Source organism: Lepeophtheirus salmonis, chromosome 4 (assembly GCF_016086655.4).
Source record: "Lepeophtheirus salmonis chromosome 4, UVic_Lsal_1.4, whole genome shotgun sequence".
Taxonomy (NCBI): Eukaryota; Metazoa; Arthropoda; class Copepoda; order Siphonostomatoida; family Caligidae; genus Lepeophtheirus; species Lepeophtheirus salmonis.
The window spans coordinates 49,401,845-49,422,237 of NC_052134.2; the positions used below are offsets into that span (position 1 = coordinate 49,401,845).

At 31.4% G+C, this 20,393-nt stretch overlaps 1 protein-coding gene across 1 annotated transcript in view; it reads left to right on the forward strand.

Annotated features, from left to right (window-relative positions):
- Positions 1-20,393, forward strand: part of LOC121116128 (potassium channel subfamily K member 18) — an 84,088-nt gene that overhangs the window by 62,424 nt on the left and 1,271 nt on the right. The gene's annotated exons all lie outside the window — the stretch shown is intronic.

The window sequence follows — 20,393 nt, forward strand, 5'->3', positions numbered from 1 at the left end:
TTAATATTTCAGTTTCATTGACCGCACCCTCATCTGCGGTCAATATCTCAAAACATATTCTTTTTTTTATATGTTTTTAACACACATTTATTTTCTATATACTCAAAACTAGCTATATGTAAATCTTGGTGTTTGCAAAATGTCAATTAATGCTAAATTAACAATTTTAGATCAAGTTAAAATCTACTCAAAATATTCACTTCTATAGATAAAATCATTGAAGTTATATATTTAAGTAATATACTTAAGTTTTAACATATGATAAAAGTCGTTTGTCATAAAACTAAAGTCACAAACATTCAAACAAAGAACAAAAAAAAACTACAATTTTGAAGGATTTTGTAATTATCTTTCTTGGAGATGGAGTAGCTACGTGCGTGCAGATCCCTTTCTATCTGGAACGTCGATGATTTTTAATATACAGTCAAATAGTATCATGCATTCGTCGGTACGTTGGGGCCAATTTTTTTTTGATGGACCTCTAGGTGTACGAACTTGAGTTCAATGTCGTTGTTGTTTTTCTACAAAATCAAACAGAGCCACTAGCATCATTGATTTCACATTTTACATTTTGGTGGACGTGCAAGGGAAAATTAGTATCTTGAATTCAATGTGCGTAGGTTGTCGCCCCAGTCATTCCTAGGGGAAAAATATACTTTATGTATATTGCAACTCTAACTGATCAATTAAAGAAATATTTAAAAAAAAAAAAGTGGTGGTCAACTATAAAAAATATCGCCCACTACAAAATGCTGTTTGCGAACTATGTGATATTTTTTTAAATTTATTTATACTTTTATATTTTTGGAATACTTTATTTTTTAAGATCCGTAAGGTTCTAGTACCTCAAGACTAGAAGGGATTTGGATGAATAATAAAAGTTGATTACACCCTTATACCCTTCTGAGGTCAATTCTTTTACAAAGAAAAAGAAACACCTTGCATGCAATAATAAATGTTAAATAATAACAACAGGAAATAATTGAATGAAATTTAAAAAAATAATAATTATTTTACAATTACAATAAATGATTGTTTAAGTATTTTTTTTGTGACATGTTTGAGTGTGTGTTTATGTATGTTCTTAGTAACAAAACAAAAACATGAATAATCACACAAAAAGCATCGTTATATTAAAAAAAACAAAAACATTTTGTTGTATATAACTTTTCAAGATCATTATCATAAAAAAAGGAATTGCAAATTTAGGATAGAGAAAGAAAAAAAAGACATTCAAAAATCGTTTATTTATTTGATGAGGATCTCACCTCCTTTCAAATCTACTTACACATTTATATACTTGTAAAAGTTGTATGAGGGGGTTTGTGACCTTGACCTTTTAAAATGTAATGATCTCTTACTGTTAACATGTATAACCTTCCTGTACAGTTTAATCCAAATCTATTTGTAAGTTTTTCCGTAATCCTGCTTAATATTCGACCAACAGACCGAGGCAAAAACATATCTATATTTCTAGCCGTGACCGTTCCTAGTAAATTAATTCCCTATAAAACTCATCCCCCAGAATTTTATTCCCATTTTGAAGCACGGTCATTTATTAACGTCATACAATTTATATTTTTGTACTGGAAGGGTAGGGTAGTCGGCACTGAAGACGATTAGTGATTTAATGGAGAAGTATATGATAGTTGGTGCGGATGGATTAGTAATGATGTCATTATAAATTTTTAATAGTGAGTAGGAATGGAATCTGTGGATTTTATTGGTACTTTGGGAGATAGAAGTAAACCTTGTCATTGCTGTTGGCCAACTATCTATCATCGTCTGTCACTACTCCTTCCCACCAATCAGCATCCCCTTTTCTCTTTCTTTTTCCTCATCATAATTCTCATCTACGTCAAGTTTAATGGAAATACTTGGTTATACCTTAATGCATTTCCGACTAATGCTTGACTTGCAGCACGGTTTTTAATAGTGACGTCAAAGAGTATATACTCTTACCATTTTTATAATATTTCTTGTATTATATGTTGCTAATCTAATGTTATTATACTCTATGACGTCAAAGTCTGTCTGCCATGCCAAGCAGTCGATACAGTTCATCAAACTGAAAATGCTAGCTAGCCCGATTACATGAATGTAAAACCCAAGGTTAATAGAAGTACTTTGTTATACCATAACGTGTGAACCACTGATGTTTAACTTCCGCCACGCATTTAATATTGACGTCATAGCAGAGTGGTGGTTGCGTGTTTTGTCAAAATCTGTTGTGTTTTTTTTTTGCTCAAAAGGTGGTGAAATACATTAAATTGAAAATTCTAGCAATAGTGACGTCATAGACTATAAGTGGTTGTGTGTTTTGTCAAAATCTGCCTGTGTTGCCCACCAGTCGGTACAATGCATGAGATTGAAATTTCAATAAGCCCGATTACATGATGCTCTAACCTTGTATTTCCATTGACCTACGTTCTTAAAGCACCTCCTAGTGTTACTCAAATCTACTAAGAAGTTGAGAAACATAAGCCTTGTGATGTTCTTTTTCAATGTAAGAATGAATTTTGGAGGAAATGAATTTACTGGGAATTAAATTACCCGGAATGAAAGATAGATAATATATTTACAAGGAATGTACTTAACTAGTACCATTTTGAGAGGGTTTGATCAACTTTTTCGAGTTTTGAAAGAGGGCTATAAGAAAAATTTGTGCCTTATTACGTTGTAAATCCTATGCCTTTTTTAACCGTGCAGGTTTTTTATATTGTTAACAAACTTTAACAGTGATTTCTATTCTTGGAAGATGATATAATTAGGATTTTAAATGCAACTTTTCGTGTTGCATTTGGCAAACCTGAACAGTGCTTCTTATTTCTTGAAAGATGATATAATTATAGTAGAAAATCCTAAGATTTTTTTTAACGTAAATTTTTTTGTAGTTGTTGGCAACCTAAACAGTATTTTATTTTTTATTTTCTTAAGTGAATATAATTATTCTTCCATTCTTGAGGAGAGGACATCTAAGTATATAATGTAACCAACAGTGTTTTTACTCACGAATAATGGAGAATGATACTGGGCGATAACTGTAAGTCCTTGTTCGACTCAGAGTAGAATTGAGGTGTGTTAAACGGTGACATTTCTACCTATGTCTTTGCATGATAGAGAGTTGGACTTGTTTTTATTTCTTTAATCTCAAATCCAGATTAATCAAACGTCATTCAAGCTAAACTGCTCTCCTCTCAAACAATGTTTAAATTATAAGGGTTACTATGTAAATTTTGGCTTCCTTTTTTAAATCCCAAAAGTGCTTCAGATATAAAACCCTCGATGGAATTGATGCAGCTCATGGACAATACGCTCGGGAGAAATGATTCTCTTTCACTCAATGTGCGTAGGTTCACGCTCCGGTCATTTTTAAAGAAAGAAATATAGTTTTTGTATATGGACTTCACACAAGATTCCTAGTTTAGATGGAGTAATTGTAATACATGTAATACAATAATGTTTACTGGTTCATGCTGACCAATCACACACCATTTACTTATATTTAATCAGTGCAACTTCATCTAACTAATTAAAAGAACATTAAAAAAAGAAAACTCGTGTAAGTCCCTGTTGGACTTAAAGTAGAATTGAGTATTTCCAGCCTACTTTCTTTTTAGTTAGAAAGTGGGATTTTGGTTGTTTCCCCTAACTTACATAGGTGCTCAAAGCTAATTTAATAAAATGTCATAGCAGCTAAGCTTCTCACCCCCAAAACATTCTTGCAATTGTCAGGGTGATCATTCTAATTTTTGATTTTTTCTTATTAAATGATTTGTGGAACCTTTAAAATACGCTTCATCGTCCTCAAATTTGGACTGGAATAGTCTTTCAGTGTATGACAGAACTCGTCGATTTATAAACTGTTGATTTTCGACCTACGATGTACATTTGTAGTTATAAAAATTGGGCAAAAAAAACAACAACATTAAAAAAAAAAAAAAAAAAATGTTGGCAAAGAAACCCAAGGTACAAAATGATTTAAATAACATATTAAAAGCTGCAAATACTCTCGTATGCAGCTTTTGTGAAGAGGAAAAAATAATTAAATTTTCCTAAGAAAATAATTGAAAAGTGCAATATCTACTAGTCAGTCCTCCTCCCCCTTAGAATGTCGCATGAGGTGTTAGGTTAACTGAGGTTGAGTGAATAAAATAATTGTTTATCAACTTTTATGTTTTTATATCATTGTCTCGAACTTTAGCGAGTGATCCATCCAAATCCGACCACTTTAATTTTAAACTTCAACAAGATGTAATTAATTAATAAATTAAATAATTTCTACAAAATCAATACGTTCAATAGATGTGTGTCAAAGCTCTTTTAATAATTAATATAAGATCTCCTCAGAGGCAATGATGGATTTTATGCAGCGGTGAAAGGCCTGACACACTCTGAGGATTTAGGTCTCCGTCATGGGTCCCTGTGCTGGGCCTAGGTGTTTGGATGACGGACACTGCAAGCCTTCCCCTCAACATGAGTCCAACAGGTGTAGTAGAGGGAGTTCTTCCTCTTCACTGTTTCGTACTTCCTGACGGCGTAGCGGTGTTCCTGGAAACGCCATTACTTTGAGTGTGCAAATGAAAATTTGTCGATATAGTTTAAGTGTAATTTTCTCGACTTGTACATAACCCAAAGAGCTGAGGTTTCTTTTTATTTTGTAACTAATTGTTTATGCTTTAGTATGTCAAAATATGAATTAATTTTAATCATTCAACCTGCATTCATTATTTAATTAATGAAGTGTTCAGATTTCAATGGACCTCCCGGTATCTAAAGTCTATACCATTGACATATTTCTTTCTCTCATTTCATGGAGTTTCTTACATTTCTTCAAGCCTCAACTATGTTTATGAATATAAATCCTTTATAAACATTATTTTTTCTCTATTTCCTTACAATTCCTCTTCTTTATTGTTCTTCTGATCTATGTGAGGAAGGAAATTGTGAAAATTAATTAAAAGGTTCTAGTGAGAGTACCTAAAATGTTCAATATAATTATTTTCTGTAGGAGTTGTTTGTAAATATAACAACCAACTTTTGTAAAAACAAAAAATTATTTTCACCAATCATTTCCAAGATGCTAGTTAGCAGCTCTTCCTGACGGCGGAATGTGATACTCTGAAACGTGGGCCAGTCCCATAACTCCTGGAACGGCGTTTACTAGTATACTGTGTTGATAAGGTTGTACAAAGCATCCCACCTTTGTCATGATGCTAGGGGTCATTGCGTCTTATAGCAAAAGTTTACCGCCTTATTGATTCCCTAAGGACCACATTTTTTTTACGGAAAGTGAAGACTCAAGTCCTTTAATTAGTTGATTCCATTTTGAGATCCAAATACGCGGTAGCAACTCAAAATTTTACCTCCATCTTAATGAAAAAACGATTTTTATTCTATTAAAATTTGATTGTTGTTCTTGGCCGACTTTAATGAATGATGACTTCTCATGAAAGGACTCTTTGGTGGATAGTATCTTCTATATTATTAACGTCAAGATTGTTTGTATGTATATGTCTATGTACTAAAGTACAGTAGTTTTTAAGGGTATCTGAGGACTGCATAGATACTTAATTTAGGAAATGACGGTAAATCGATGGTGCGCGTCATATTAAAAAAGAAGAGTATATGTGTAAAGTTGTATAAAAAACGGTACAGTATAAATAATTTAAATCTGGCAGGCGTTTGAGTCATATTTTATACAACTCTGTACATTATAAAATATTATTATTTTTCTTAACAACGAGCGTGTGTAGCTAAAAAAGAAAAGAAAAGTTTATTATACATATAAGACAAAAGATAATGATTGTAAACTTTAGATGAGGTTTAGTAACAAGTCTGAGTAGCTAAAGCTCAGCCAGGTAGCTCTCCTGGGCTCATCCCGTCATATAAATTGTTTGTTCTCAAGCTGTTATCATTATTTTTTCATTTTTGAGGAGAGAAAGTCTAAGTATTGAGTAACTAAGTGTGAGTTTGCTCATGAAAAATGGAGAGAAACAATAAGGATTTCTTGAGAAGTAATTTTACTTATTATAGAAGCAAAGTTTGTTTGGACCTCAACGCCTGATAACCCTCCACAATGCCGGGTATTAACGCTAGTATATATATAAATATGGGTTATTCCAATTGTTATTTTTTTTTGGGTATGTGAAGTCTACTATTAAATCAAAACTGAAAAATGAAATTTCAGATATAGTCTACTAGCTCTGAGAGTTTTTAAGTGATGATGAATTTGATCAAAAATCGCCTTGAATGCCCTTGAGTTTTGACATGTAGTTTTTAAGCTACTCATCATGTGGACTCAAGGCATACATCATTTAATAACTTTGAAGCTATTTACTAAAATAATCTCAACAATTTTTTAATTCTGTTATAAAAAATATAGTTGACCTGGACCATATTTTGTTTTGTTGAGCTGTTATTATTATTCTTGAGAAGAGAACGTCAATTGAGTGACTTTGTGCTCATGAACAAAGGGCAATAACACTATAGATTTCTTGGGGATTTAGTTCCTATATCAATAAAGCAATGTTTATCTGTTCGTTGACGCATAATAACTCCAAACAATGCTATGTACTCCAAATAGTATATATATACATAACTTGTTTTTTACTCAAAAGAGTATAAAATCCTAATTTCATGCATTTTAATTAAGCACAATAAAATTGAATACAATTTGCTGAGTCAGGATGGGTGTTTTTTGCATTGTTTTTGTAGGAAATCCATGCGGATTTCATATGACTTTATGTTTGTTTATTATTTTACATAAAAACGCTCGGTATTATAGTAATTCTGTGTTCACATAAACGAGTGTTACCAATTTGGTTTGTATCTCTACTGGTACCAAGTATACATAAATATATAATTGAAGATAAATGAAAAATAATATAAATGAAGATGAATTAAAATCTGTTAAATTTGAAGATTGGCTCAACTTTTTTTTTTATTGCAAATTCTCAGACACTTTTTTCATATTTTGTTCAAATAATGTAGCTTCAAAAATTTTGTTTTTGGCGGCAAAGGTACATTTTACTTTTGTCCTCATGTCTTAAACAATATTTTTTTCTTCTTCAGATAGTTCAGCATAATTTCCTTGGCGTTGCCGGGGAATAATTTCTTGTAGTTTGTCATGAAAACACCAAAGCCTGTTTGTGAGCTGATCTTCTATCAATAGAAAAATTGTTGGAGTCATTGTCATGAAAGGACATACATTTTCTTGTATTGATGTTTGTAGTGATTGTCAGTATTCTTACTTTATCAAAAGAAACGTTGAATCATACTAAACTTTTTTGTTCACAAAAAAAAAGTCATTAACTCTACGACCTTTAACATTTTCTTAATAACATAACAAAAACGTCTTCATAGCTTGAGGATTTGGATCCCAATATACAACATGCTCTTTACTAGGCCACTATAATAAAATTTATTGTGGCTTTGCACATTGATGGAATGAAATTAAGTCATATTCCGATATATTAAAGCACAAACAATTAGTTAATAAACAAAAAAAACAAGCATGAGCTCTCTAGCTTATGTACCAATCGAGAAAAATGACCTTTAAACGTGATGGACGAATTTTCATTCGCGTACTTGACGCTAGGCGTCTCCAGGAGCACCGTCTACGCCGTCAGGAAGTCCGAAACGTTGGAGAAGAAGACGGGCTCTGTCTAAAAGGCCAAACTGGATCTGGAGGAGTTAAAGAAAACAGCTCTGACAAATTCCCTCAAGTCCATGAGGGAACATGTAAGATATCTCGGGGATTCACACCAGAGCCTTGTTTGGACGGAGAGGCCACTTTGGACACAATCAATAAAAGAAATCCATTTCTTTTGTTGCTAAACTCTTTTAAATTAGTATTTGAGTTATTTTTGACATTTTTTAAAACACTTTTGGTACCCCTGCAGTCCTGATGTCCTCATATGGATATATATCAAGGGAAAGGTCTTCAGTGTCCGTTATCCAAACACTTAGACCTTCAAAACCACTTTGGCATGACAGATGACTACATCTGCAGATGGTGACAGGCCTTCCGCCGCTGTCTCGAAGTATAATTGTCACTAGTGAATAAGTGAGCTCATACACACATCTATTCATTGTATTAATTTTGTTGGAATTCTATAGTTAACTAGTAACTTATATCTTGTTGAATTTAATAATTTAATGCGTTTATATTTTAATGGACCACTCGGTATGTAAACGACCCTCAAGGTCGAAATAGTTTGGGGCAGTGTGAACACCTTAACCGAGAGTTAAAGCTTGTTCCTAGATCTGACGGTCCAAAGGACCCATAAGATAGGCTCAAAGACAGGACTCTAATAAGGACCAACATATCCCTACTGATTGGTCATATTTTGGACAACTCCGTTTTAAATAGGCATTTAATTGATTTTTTTTTTGTAGAGGGATAAGTTTATTATTATAAAACAATGTTCCTATTTAGATAATTATAGCTTTATTGCATATTATCTAAAAGGTAAGGTGTTGGTGAGCCACTAGATTTGAAAAAAAAATCAAAATCCCCAAAATGAGTTTATTATCCCTAAAAATATATAAAACCATTTCATTATATTTTGTGCATAATATAGTTTCATTATTCTTTTGTAGATACACTATTTAAAACAAAGCTTTAAGCAAGTTCTAATTGAATATATTGCATTTAAAAATGCTATATATGTAATTTAGGGTGTCTATCCCTATTTAGGGAATATTAAACTTCCAATTTTCAATATGTCTTACTTCCTAAGTTTATTTATTTTATTTTGAAGATAAGTAAACCAATCGAAAATAAATATTTTAGAGATTTTAACCCTCCGTTATTTCCCTGATGATTTATCAATCCCAGTAAATGAAATATCCTGATATTAGATAATATATGCTTTGAGTAATATGTTAAAATAATATATTCCACTCCTATTTCGTCTAAAATCAAAGAAACTAATTTAAGAACAAAGTAATATTAATTTGTTTAAAAGATAATTTACTTACGTTAAAAAAGTTATAAGTTATATGTAATCATATCTGTTTGTGGTTGGAAGAAAATTAAAGAAGAATACCAATATTTTCAAAAAAAACGTCAATTTTCCTAATTTTAAGGGCGCCCTTCCAAACTTTTTCAAGATTTGTCAACATTCGAGGTAATCCTGTCTACCAAAGGGTCCATTAAAATCTGAACCCATTGAATTTCAAAATTCTACTAGATATAATTTATTAATTCACAAGAAAATTTCAAGAAAATTTATACTATAAATAAATATGTGTCTAAGAGTACTCAATCAATAATGTATCCCTCCTTAGTTGCAATGGCGTCTTTCAGGCGGTGGCAGAAGACTTTCCACCAAAAGCAAATACAGTCCTCTGTCAAGGCGTCCCAGTGCTGGCTGATAATAGCTTTGAGGTACTTGGTATTTGGATGACAGACAAGGCAAAAGGTGCATTCAATAGGGTTGTCATGAGGGCTGCAGGGTGCCAAATGTGTCACAAAAAAGTTCAGAAGAACTAAAAAACTCATTCAAAAGAGGAGATGGGCTTGTTTGATTGCTGTGGTGAGAATAGTGGGATCTACATCCTTAACAGGCTATTTTCACTCAGTTTTTTGATAGCTCTTTGAGCAGGCTGGTGTCTTGCATGGGCTATCATACACTTATGGGAATTGGGATGAATAGCTTTTTGAAACTCTTAAGGATATAGTTTACCCTTTTTGGCAAAGCCCTTCTTTCTCTTCAACGTTTCGGACTTGCTGACAGCGTAGACGTTGGTTCTGGAGACACCCAGCTGCTTGGCATGTTTTCTTAAACTCCTCCAAGGACAGTTTGGCTTATTCTTCCTCTCCAGCGGGGATGACGGTGGTCCTGAAGACGCCCCACTACTTGGAGTGCACGAATGGAAATTCGTCGATCACGTTCAACCGTCATTTTCTCGATTTGTATGTCAGCTAGAGAGCTCAGTTTGTGTATGTTTTGTTACTAATTGTTGATGCTTTAATACATCGAAATATGTTTTAATTTCAATCACTCAACCTTCATTCAACATTCAATTAGTAAATGTTCAGATTTCAATGGACTATACTGCATATATTTTCTAGATAATGAGTGGGGTTTGGTTTTACGTCACGACAGCTAACCTTCTCTCTTCCCAAACATTCTTCAAATTATTAGATATATTTTGCCCGAGATACCGTTTTCCAATTCCAATCATACCATGTCTAATCTGCACCCTAATGTACATAAATATATCCTATTATATTTTTATATATTCCTTATTGATTATTCTATAAAACCATTTCGAAATTTATGTATATTTTTGCATTAAATATATGTATTTCTATAGAATAATTTTCATATACAATGAACATATATCTTTATATAGGCTATATAAGTGAAAAGGTAATATTGAAATGATAAATGATATATTTTTATTCATAATAATCCTGATGATAAGATTGAAAAAATATAAATATAATATAATTTATCCCTTAAGAAACGATTGAGTACATTGTAAATACAAATTTTTTGAATGTGATTGTTTGTCCTAGTCAGAGACGGTTTTCGTGGAAGCAGGGCTTCGAGCAAAGATAAATATGTGGGAACTTTTTTTTCTCTAATTAACCGTCTATTAGCAAAAATTGTTTTTGTAACAGAGTTTAAACTTGGTTTAAAGTTTTTTCCCCCTTCTTTATTTGATTTAATAATTACCTAAAGGGGACTATTACAAAAAAAAAAAAAACAGCCTCGCCTATAAAACAAATGATTAATAATAATAAAAAAAAAAAAATAGCATCTGAAAATTAGTAAATAAATATCTAATTAAAAAAATAATCACAATGTTTAAAGTTTTTTTTTCACTATATAAAGTAGACTCAAAATTACACTATTTAAATTTGTCACATTTAATAGAACTATTTAATCAATTCGATTTGGAGTTATGCCCTTTTCTGTTTATTTATTCTTTTTGGGGTAAAAGGTTCCCCCAAAAAGAAAAGGAATTTTATTACACTCTATACAGTCAACTTTTTAAAAATCAAGTCTTAATATACCTTCTACTAGACGAGTAATTTTTTTTTTAAAGTGAATTTTGTGTCACGACATTGACTCAAAATTACACTATTTAAATTTGAGACATTTTTTAAACTTATGAAATCAGTTTTGTAGTTGTAAAATCCATGAAAAGGCTAAAAATAGTTGTATGAGCTCAAGGCATTGTTAAAAATTATATCTTAATAGTATTATTTTGAGGTTTCAATAATATAAAATTGTCATTATCATGGTTAAAATATTATAATTTATTTTTTGATAAGCATTTCTATGAAATTTTTTTAATTTATAAAGAATTTTGAGTAGAAAATAAGTATTCACTATATTGATGAGGTTACAGGTGACTCATTAAAGACCAAGTTGTATTACATTTGAACCAATTCCATATAACTATTAAAAAATCATTCAGACAAGAACAAAAAATTAATTTGTCTTATTTCTGACTAGACGTTTCAGGAATAATAAAAAAAAATGTTGCACTGTGTGATAAAATGTTATTAAAAAGGAATTAAGAATAAGTTTATGAACGTTGGGGTATAGGAAATCCCAGTTCACTAACGAATAGTTAAAAAACTTAATGGGATCTGTTGAAAAACAACATACACTACAAAATATATTATAACCGAACGACAGGCAAAGTTTAAAAAACGTCTGGTAAAATATTACGGTCGTTTTAAGTTGTATGTTTTATTTTGGATTTTTTTAGATATTGGTTATATGCAAGTTACAATTATCTCCACTACGAGCAATGGCATAGCGTGACAGAGTTCTTTTTTCTTCCATTATCACTACTGCAGCTATGCTTCTTGTAGTTGGTGCTCGTTAAAGCATTAAACCAAGAAGAGAAACACGACCGTTCGTGAGGAGATACAATGGTGCAGTGGTTTAACACTTTTTCGCACTTTTTCATATGACGTCACTCTGCCATTTTTCTTACTACCGACGTAGGCTGGGATGTAATAAAGAGAGTGATTGATTAATGATGAAGCACGCCTACCTCACTCTAAAAATGCTTTGAATGAAGAAATTATTTTATTCTTTGATTTTTCCTTTTTTGAATTTCCCATTAAAGAGGTCGGAGTTTTAAATTTTACGTTAATGATTGATTGATTGTTATTATAATAATAAATGTATCATTTAAGATACAATAGTCAATTATTATCAGTGGTGAGAAATTGGACTCGAGACTTGACATGGACTCCATGGTTTAATGTAAAATATATATTTTTACATTGATTATATGTGAAAAAAACAAACAAATGCAGGATAAACATTATAATCTTTGAACTAGAATAAACAAATTATTGGGTTAAAAAAACTCCATATTATAAAATTTTTCTCTAGTTGCGCTATGTCTGTCTTCCGGAATTCGAATAAGCACATTCTAAAAAGTAAAATCTATTCGATAACATCATAACTCCTAATTATATCTCCAAATAATAATTAAACAGTTCCTCTAGCGAAGAAAGTCTTTGTGAACCAATACATTTTTCAGATATTGATCACGTTGGTCCTAGTTTCGGTACTTGGTTTAAAGCTATAGTGCTGGTATGCTCTCTAACACAACAAAAACGTAGATACGTACGGGCACGCTGAATAATGATTGACTGACTTGTAGCGGTACGTTTCTGTCTGGGAGACGGAGAATGAAAAAGATGTGTAGTTGGAAAAAAAGTCAGAATGAGTTAACTTAAATGTAATAATATACTTATATCTCAGATTAATATGGATTATAATTGTTTTATAACTATAAAAATTAATTAGATATATATATACACAACGTGCAATTAAATTTTATAACTACAAATAACTTTTCAACTGTTCAAACTCACCGATATGGACTTTTTCGAAACAGTGTAGATACTTTTATTATTCAACGGCTTCTCCATTGGTTTCACTAACGATCTCTAATTGGCACTGAACACGTAAATGATTTACTCACGGCTCATAGCTCGACATTGATTTACCCCCAAAAAGCATAATCCAGTGAGTTCAGGTCTGAAATGTACGGAATCCACATTGTTTTTGACCCTAAAATGTACATACTTATCGAGCCAATTCATCTAATCTATTGTGAGTATTTTGACTTTGGATTTATTTAGATATTGAGCCATTTTTAATCTAGATTTAGTTAATTTAATCCACTATTTAAAAATGATAAATGTGCATAAATTTTTTTCCTATAAACTGCATTATTTTTAACCCTCCGGTAGTGAATTAGGAAAATATAAACCCCAAGATTTATAGAAATGCTTCCTATTCTTTTAAGTCTTCATTTTATCACCATTATTTTATGTACACCTTGTCAAACTATTTAATTAAATCCCCTGATGAGACTAATATACATTTTTTAATTCAAGCAGAATGATTTAATTATCATATTAATCAACAATTTACATTAAAATTGGGATTTTGCAAAAAATAAATCAATTATAATATTGTTAGATTATTTCTATGCATTTTCTATAAAAATGAAATCGAATTTCCATTTTACTTATAGATTCAAGAATATTGATGGGATATACTTTCATTATTAGAGTAGCTTAGCTGTCATGGCGTCTTATTTAATTAGCTACTTGCAAGAAAATAAAACCAAATCACACTTCATAACCAGGAAGGACAAATCTAGAAATTTATCTAATGTAGTTTTTTTACCTTCCTGGGATGTTAGTCACCCAGAGATTTTTTCAAAATATTTCTTTTTTCTTTAAAATCTACATTTAATTGCTTACGTTTTTCATTTACTTCCTGACAAATTAAATTAGACTATATGCAATTCTTTTTCAATCGTGATAATGCCTTGCTATGGATTATTAAGATATAAAGCCATTTTTTAAGCGAGGCTTAGTGAATTTAAAGCAACTATTTTGCGTAAAAGTAGTTCCTTTATTTTTACTTTTGATTTCTTGTTTTTTTCTTTAAAAATTGTGATGTATACAAATGTTACTACAAAATTATAATATTTTAGTTATTATTTTACATAATACACGCAACCTCATCAGAAATGGATGGGTACTAATTGGATTCTAAATCATTGTTTGAGATTTTGAAAAAAAAGAGAATTTTGAAACGGATAGGCTTAGAAAAGACTAATAGAGCCAGGTACTGTTTTTATAATTATTTGAACAGTCTTAAGAACAACAATTTTAGATATTTACTGGTTGAGATAGGAACAAAATAAAACTTTTTGAATCAAATGGAAAGTTCTAGAACTGTGTTTGTTTAGATGCTTAAGTTCAAGATATTTTAAATGCGTCCGGAACTATCGATCATTTACAATTTTGTATACAATGTAGAATAGGTACCAACATCTTGTATCTGGGTAGTTTGTATAGGACTACAAACGATGAACAAATTTGCTTCGTTTGTTAGGCATCAAAGGAAACACTTAGGCCTTTTTTATTTGAATGTGAAGATAAAGTAAATGTCTTGGATCACTTACGGTGTGTTTGAATTTTACCAAGGAACGTATGTAGCGTGGGAGGGGACTGGGGCAAACTTCTTTTATTTTTTGAAATAAACTTAGAATCATTACTTAACCCTCAAATAATGAATATTCGCTTTAAAACGCAGTTAGTGAACTGAGTAAACCAGAAACCCCAAAAATAAAACGTATTTTATTATATAATTTGTGAAAAAGTTGAATAATTTTAATAAATCTGTAAATTTAGTACCATGTTTGTTACTAATCTATCCATTTGCACTTGTAAATATCCCTCAAAATAGTTGTATTTGTAAAATATTGGTTAAAAGTTTCAGTCATATTAAAGAAAAACGCGCTTTTATCGTTCAAAATGGACTTTTATTAAATTATTATTATATTTCTTATTCACTTTTTGTACAGGAGTCCCCATAACATTTTTCAAGATATTGCTTAACTTGAACGGTATTATTTCCTATAAAAAAGTAGTGTAAAATTAAAACGATGGTTATGAAAATAACAAAGGAGGCGTCATATGGCGCACAATAAATCACAAACTAAAGAACAGATTGTCATGAAGTTTTTACAGCTGCATTTTTAAGTTTGTTTCTAACTAAAAATGACGTAAATTAGAAAAATAAAGCTGCCTATGTATGAGGCCTGTGACTCTTCAGTCCATACGTTAGTACACTCTCTTTAATTATTAAACGGCTTCTCGTTCTGTGGACTGTTAATGAACTTAGTAAAGGAGAAACCCTGAAAACAAAACGTATTTAATTACATAATAAAATGTTGAAAGATTATCATATTTCCATCAATTCAACTTTTTATGATTTTTTAAAAAAACTATAAAACTATTCCAGCCCTTTTGCACTTGAAAATATCAACTTAAGTGTATAAATGAAGCTGATAAACTCTGCTCTTTCTGTAAGAAAGACATGTTGAATCTTCCTTTCGTTTGTTCTACTAAGGTAGTAGAATTGATCTTGTGAGGAAAATTGTGGAAACAAAAATAGAAGAGGAATATGCAATGTCTGGCCTCGAGGATTTTATAGATAGAGTGTTTAAAATATTATGGTTGGATGTGAGCAATTGCATAGCGTGAAGGTTTCTCCTTCCTTTTTCTTCCATTATCACTCCGACTGTTTACTACCTATATTTGGTACCATTTGATCCCTTGGAAAAGGAGAGTTTGATCATCATGCACGCCATCTAAAGAGAAAAATATGAACTAATAACGTAAAAACCCGATTTTATATCAATGAATCATTATTTGTGGCATAGGATAATTTCAACTATCTATTAATGGATAAAATACTGTTTTTTTAGTTGTGGTAATATTAATTACATTAATGTACTTATTGTGAAATAATAACTAATACAATATGATAAAACAAACAACATAAGTGGTTGAAATACTTGTATAATTTTAAGACATTGAGGGAAAATAACTCCTTATTGCAGAATTATCAAACCAACATTAGTTTGTGTTTGAACAACATATAATTTAATATTCTTATAGTAAAACCATTAAACTATTATTTTTGATAGAAATAACGGTGAAATAATCATTACTTTATGCATTTTTTGTGAATGAAATATATACCAATCAGTTTTTGATGAGGTTGCGAGTATTTTTAAATAATAGCTGCAAAATTATAATTTTGCAGCTGCCTTACTAGGGCTGAGCCCTCACATTGAAAGAAGAAGACTCAAATAAATCAAAAGGAATAAAAAATGAAACGACTTTAAAGCAAAATAGTTAATTACATTCACTAAACCTCCATTAAAAATAGCTAAATAATGGTAGGAATAAATTCCAAACAAGGAATTATAAAATAAATTTTTATTAAATTACTGAAAATTATTTCCTATAAAATGTTGATTCAAAGGAATAAAAGGCATATTTGTAAATCTCAGGGTGTATAATACCCCCTTCCCCTCCTTTTTTTATATATCTCAGAATGATCTTTTTTATAAATTATATTCTCAAACGACCTTTTTTAGAATATTTTTTTTTAGTTTATTCCAACTTTCTCATCACAATATAGAAGTAAATGTAATTTTTTTAACAATTCCAATTTAAGATTAATATTTTAAATTACAAAAAAGGAGTTATCCCCAGTGATTTAAGAATGCATTAAATGTTTAAGTTATTAAAAGATGGAGTAGAAGACCCCTTAACAAAATAAAAAAATAATATGTTCGACAGTTATGGATATTTTTTGTCCATTAAGTCCAAATATCTCAAGATTGTTGTGTTCTGCAGGAAGAGGAGTTCTTTTTGATCTCCATGGATCCATTGATCCATTGTGAGAGTCTTCGCTACTCTATCTTCCACTTTTAAAATCATTTTCTCCTCTCATTTTATCAGCGATGAACCAATCTGATACCTTGAAGAGTTATGTCAAACCTGTCGGTAATGACACTATTCACCATAGATAATAGAGGTTGAACCCAAAAATAAAATAAATGGAACACAGATCCTACTGCTTCTTTTCAGAAAAAAACATCCACGCTCTGTTTGATTCGATTTGCTAGTGTAGATTTAGGATGTCACCAACCTGTACCGAAACCATTTCTTTGACTATGTACAAGGTGGTACAGGTAAATCCGCACAAAGTTCAACTTTATATAGATCAAGAACAAGACGTTGCGTGATGAACATTTCGTAATTTCCGAATGCGCCAATGTGTCAGCTGTTGCCCAAGCATCTTTAGGTGTTCAGTTTGTGTTTGGGCGCAATGGAACAACGAAGAAGAACAACGGTTACCGAATTGCGGACATCATCAAGATCACGAAGTATCCTCGTAGGAATGTCTACAACATCGAGGTAGCCTTTGACAGTCATGGTAAGACAACAAGAGCCCAAAACAATCCTTAGAAAGATAACATTCGGACCTCAAGGTTCTTTGCCGGATAGAAACGATTGATCAAGGCCAATCCTACCGTCAAGATCAAAAACTTGGCCCAGGATCTTAATGTCAACCCAATCACAATCAAAGGGGCAGTAAAAGAAGACCTTGGGTTCATCTCTAGAGTTCAAAGTATGAAACACATCTTGGCGGAGGCAAATAAAGTGGACAAAGTGATCAAGGGGAAGAAGATCCTCACTGCCATGAAGACAAAGGGTGGCTTTAAGCGCTTCTTCTCCGATGATACCATTTCACTATTGATGCCTAAATCAAACGTAGGAATGATTGGTGGATCTGCAAGGATCCAGATGAAGTCCAGCCATGATGAAAACGAAGAAAACAGCCTCAGTGATTGTCTTGGCCGTGATCAGCAGCGATGGGGACGTCATGCCACCTTATTTATTTGCAAATGGCTGAAGTGTCAACAAGGACGCATACCTGGATGTCCTGCAAACCATAGTGGTTCCCTAGATGAATGAAGTGGCTGATAAAAGGCCATACACGTTCGGTTAGGACTCTGCTCCTGCACACAAGGCCAAGCTGGTGTCGGACTTCTTAGGACTCAACACGCCGGATTATTGGTCATCATCATTTTTGCCAACTAATTCCCCGGATCTGAGCCCTTGTGACTTATACTAGTGGGGCAGGGTGGAAATTGAGGCCTACAAGGGCTATCACCCTTCTGTGGACAACCTGATCGACAGTTCTATGGCATGGGTTAAAGTAGGATCCCAAATAGTACTAAAATAGTTTATATGTATATCTGATGTACGTCCCGGTTGGAAAAACAATGATAAAAACTTCAAGAACGGAGTCAAATAGAGACTTTAGACATAGAACAAAAGTTGTTCAGAATTCTTGGTTACGTACGTAAGACTATTTCTCTTTCTGATCAGACCAGATTCATGGGTTCTGTAAGGTAAGTTTGTCTTTTCGCTAATAAGTTGACTTTTTTTCTTCAAAAAACAAGATGGATTCCCCATGTCTCGAAGTTTTTTTCAGGTATGGGTGCTCGATTCAAAATGCAACAAATTAAAAATCAAAAAAACGAATTATTCTCCTATCGGAAAAAGGGAGAACGTATATTAAATAGGAATAAAAAAGAGAATTCGCTAAATGAAGGGAGAAGAGGATTAACGAGTTACTTTTAGTACGTATCTTCATTACGGTTGAAGAAAGAACAAGTCAAGTTAGACATGCCAATGTCAATAAATAAATCATAAGGTTAAACATTTGAAAAAAATTTACTTTTATTTACCAAAATTCGTATTTTCACACGGTCAACTATATTTTGAATTTTCAAGAGTGTCGAATGGGGATGCAGGTTTGATTATATTTACATCAAATGGACAGAAAACTGCACAAGAAGGTTGTATGTATATAAGGAGGTTTTACAATTGAAACTTACCTATCATATATTTTTAGTTCATAGTAGATCGTTTTAGTTTATAATTTTATTATAAACAAACTAAATCTAAATAAAATCTTTTTGCCTATCTATGAGATTTTAAATGATCTTGTTTCTGAAAATATATAAATTACAAATTGTAACAGAAAAATAAAATCATGTAGGTGAAACTCATTTTTATCATCAAAATAGGGAATTGTACCTTTATATTGTTCAGTATCTAAAAAGTATATATTACAAAATGTATATATGAATAATTAAATTATAAATGAATTTATTCGTAAAGTTCTTAAATCTCAATACAAAAGGATTTTGCATTTCTAAACGATAAATTAAATACTATTAAAAATGCTTTGGAAATTGTAAAATAATTAATGAGCAAACTAGATTAATTTAATCATCATAAGTGTTGGATATATATGCACATAAATTATCAATTCATTGCAAAATTGTATTAGTTATTGAAATTAAAGGAATTTGAAATAACGAAATTCCTCACGGATTGAAACCTAGAGTTGTGTACATAAGATAATATTCAGTCGTTATCATTATTGGATTCTTCTATACGTTACTATATAACGATGATTGGTGCAAATTGTGTGTCAGTTAGTTTCTCTATTAGTGTGATAAATGTTTTTGTATTTATAAAAAATAATACAGGAACAAAAAATGTAATTAGATTTACAAATTATACACCTAGTTAAAAAGTTAATTGCAGATTAAAATTCAATAGCTTGGAAAAAAAAATCCTTTAGTGTGGTTTTATTATTTTTCCTCTTTAATTATTCCTTTATTTAATTATGGTTTAATGGTTTAGCCACATACCTGTATCTTTTTTCAATAACATACCTTTTCTCTAGTATTTTCATCTTTTATTAATTATTCAACGTTTTAATAATTACTAATAACTTTATACGTAGGTATGATTGTAAAAAAAACACGACAATATTTTTATTAGGATTAATTTTTGGATCGTTTAGGAATGGGAAAAGTAGGATAATTGTACAATTTATAGACAAAAGAGGACGTACAGATGAACAATCAACCATGGATTTTTAACATAGAGTCTGAAAGTCTAATTAAATCATCGCATTTGACGATTCACCAAAATGGCCCACAACAACAATGCTGACGTCACATAAAAAAGTTTTTATGCAGATTTTGACAACATAACTTCTATTTTTATTTTGCGTTGCAGTCAGGCTGTAAAAGTAGGAGAGTACTGGGCCTGGTTTGATTCTAAAGGCAATATTCTGAAGCTTTCTTGGGAATAGAGTCAGTTCTTATCATACCTTAGGGTAGTGAGGAACGTGTATTTACATCTGGGAGTACTATACTCAGTGCACCCTGTATACACGTTGAATACGACTTCTTATAGCATAACAATAAATAACATAAATATTGCAGGCCTGTACAATGTACATGCCTGTAATATTTCATTAATACGACTAAATTGTTATTTCGTAGATCAAAGTATGTTTCTGTGATTTACATCATGGAGCACCCCCTGAATCGTTTTCCTATATTCATACTGACAAACTTTGCTTTAGTAATAGAGAATTGGGACTGTCACCAATCTGATAGGATTTTCAAACCTGTATCAAGCACAACCCTATATG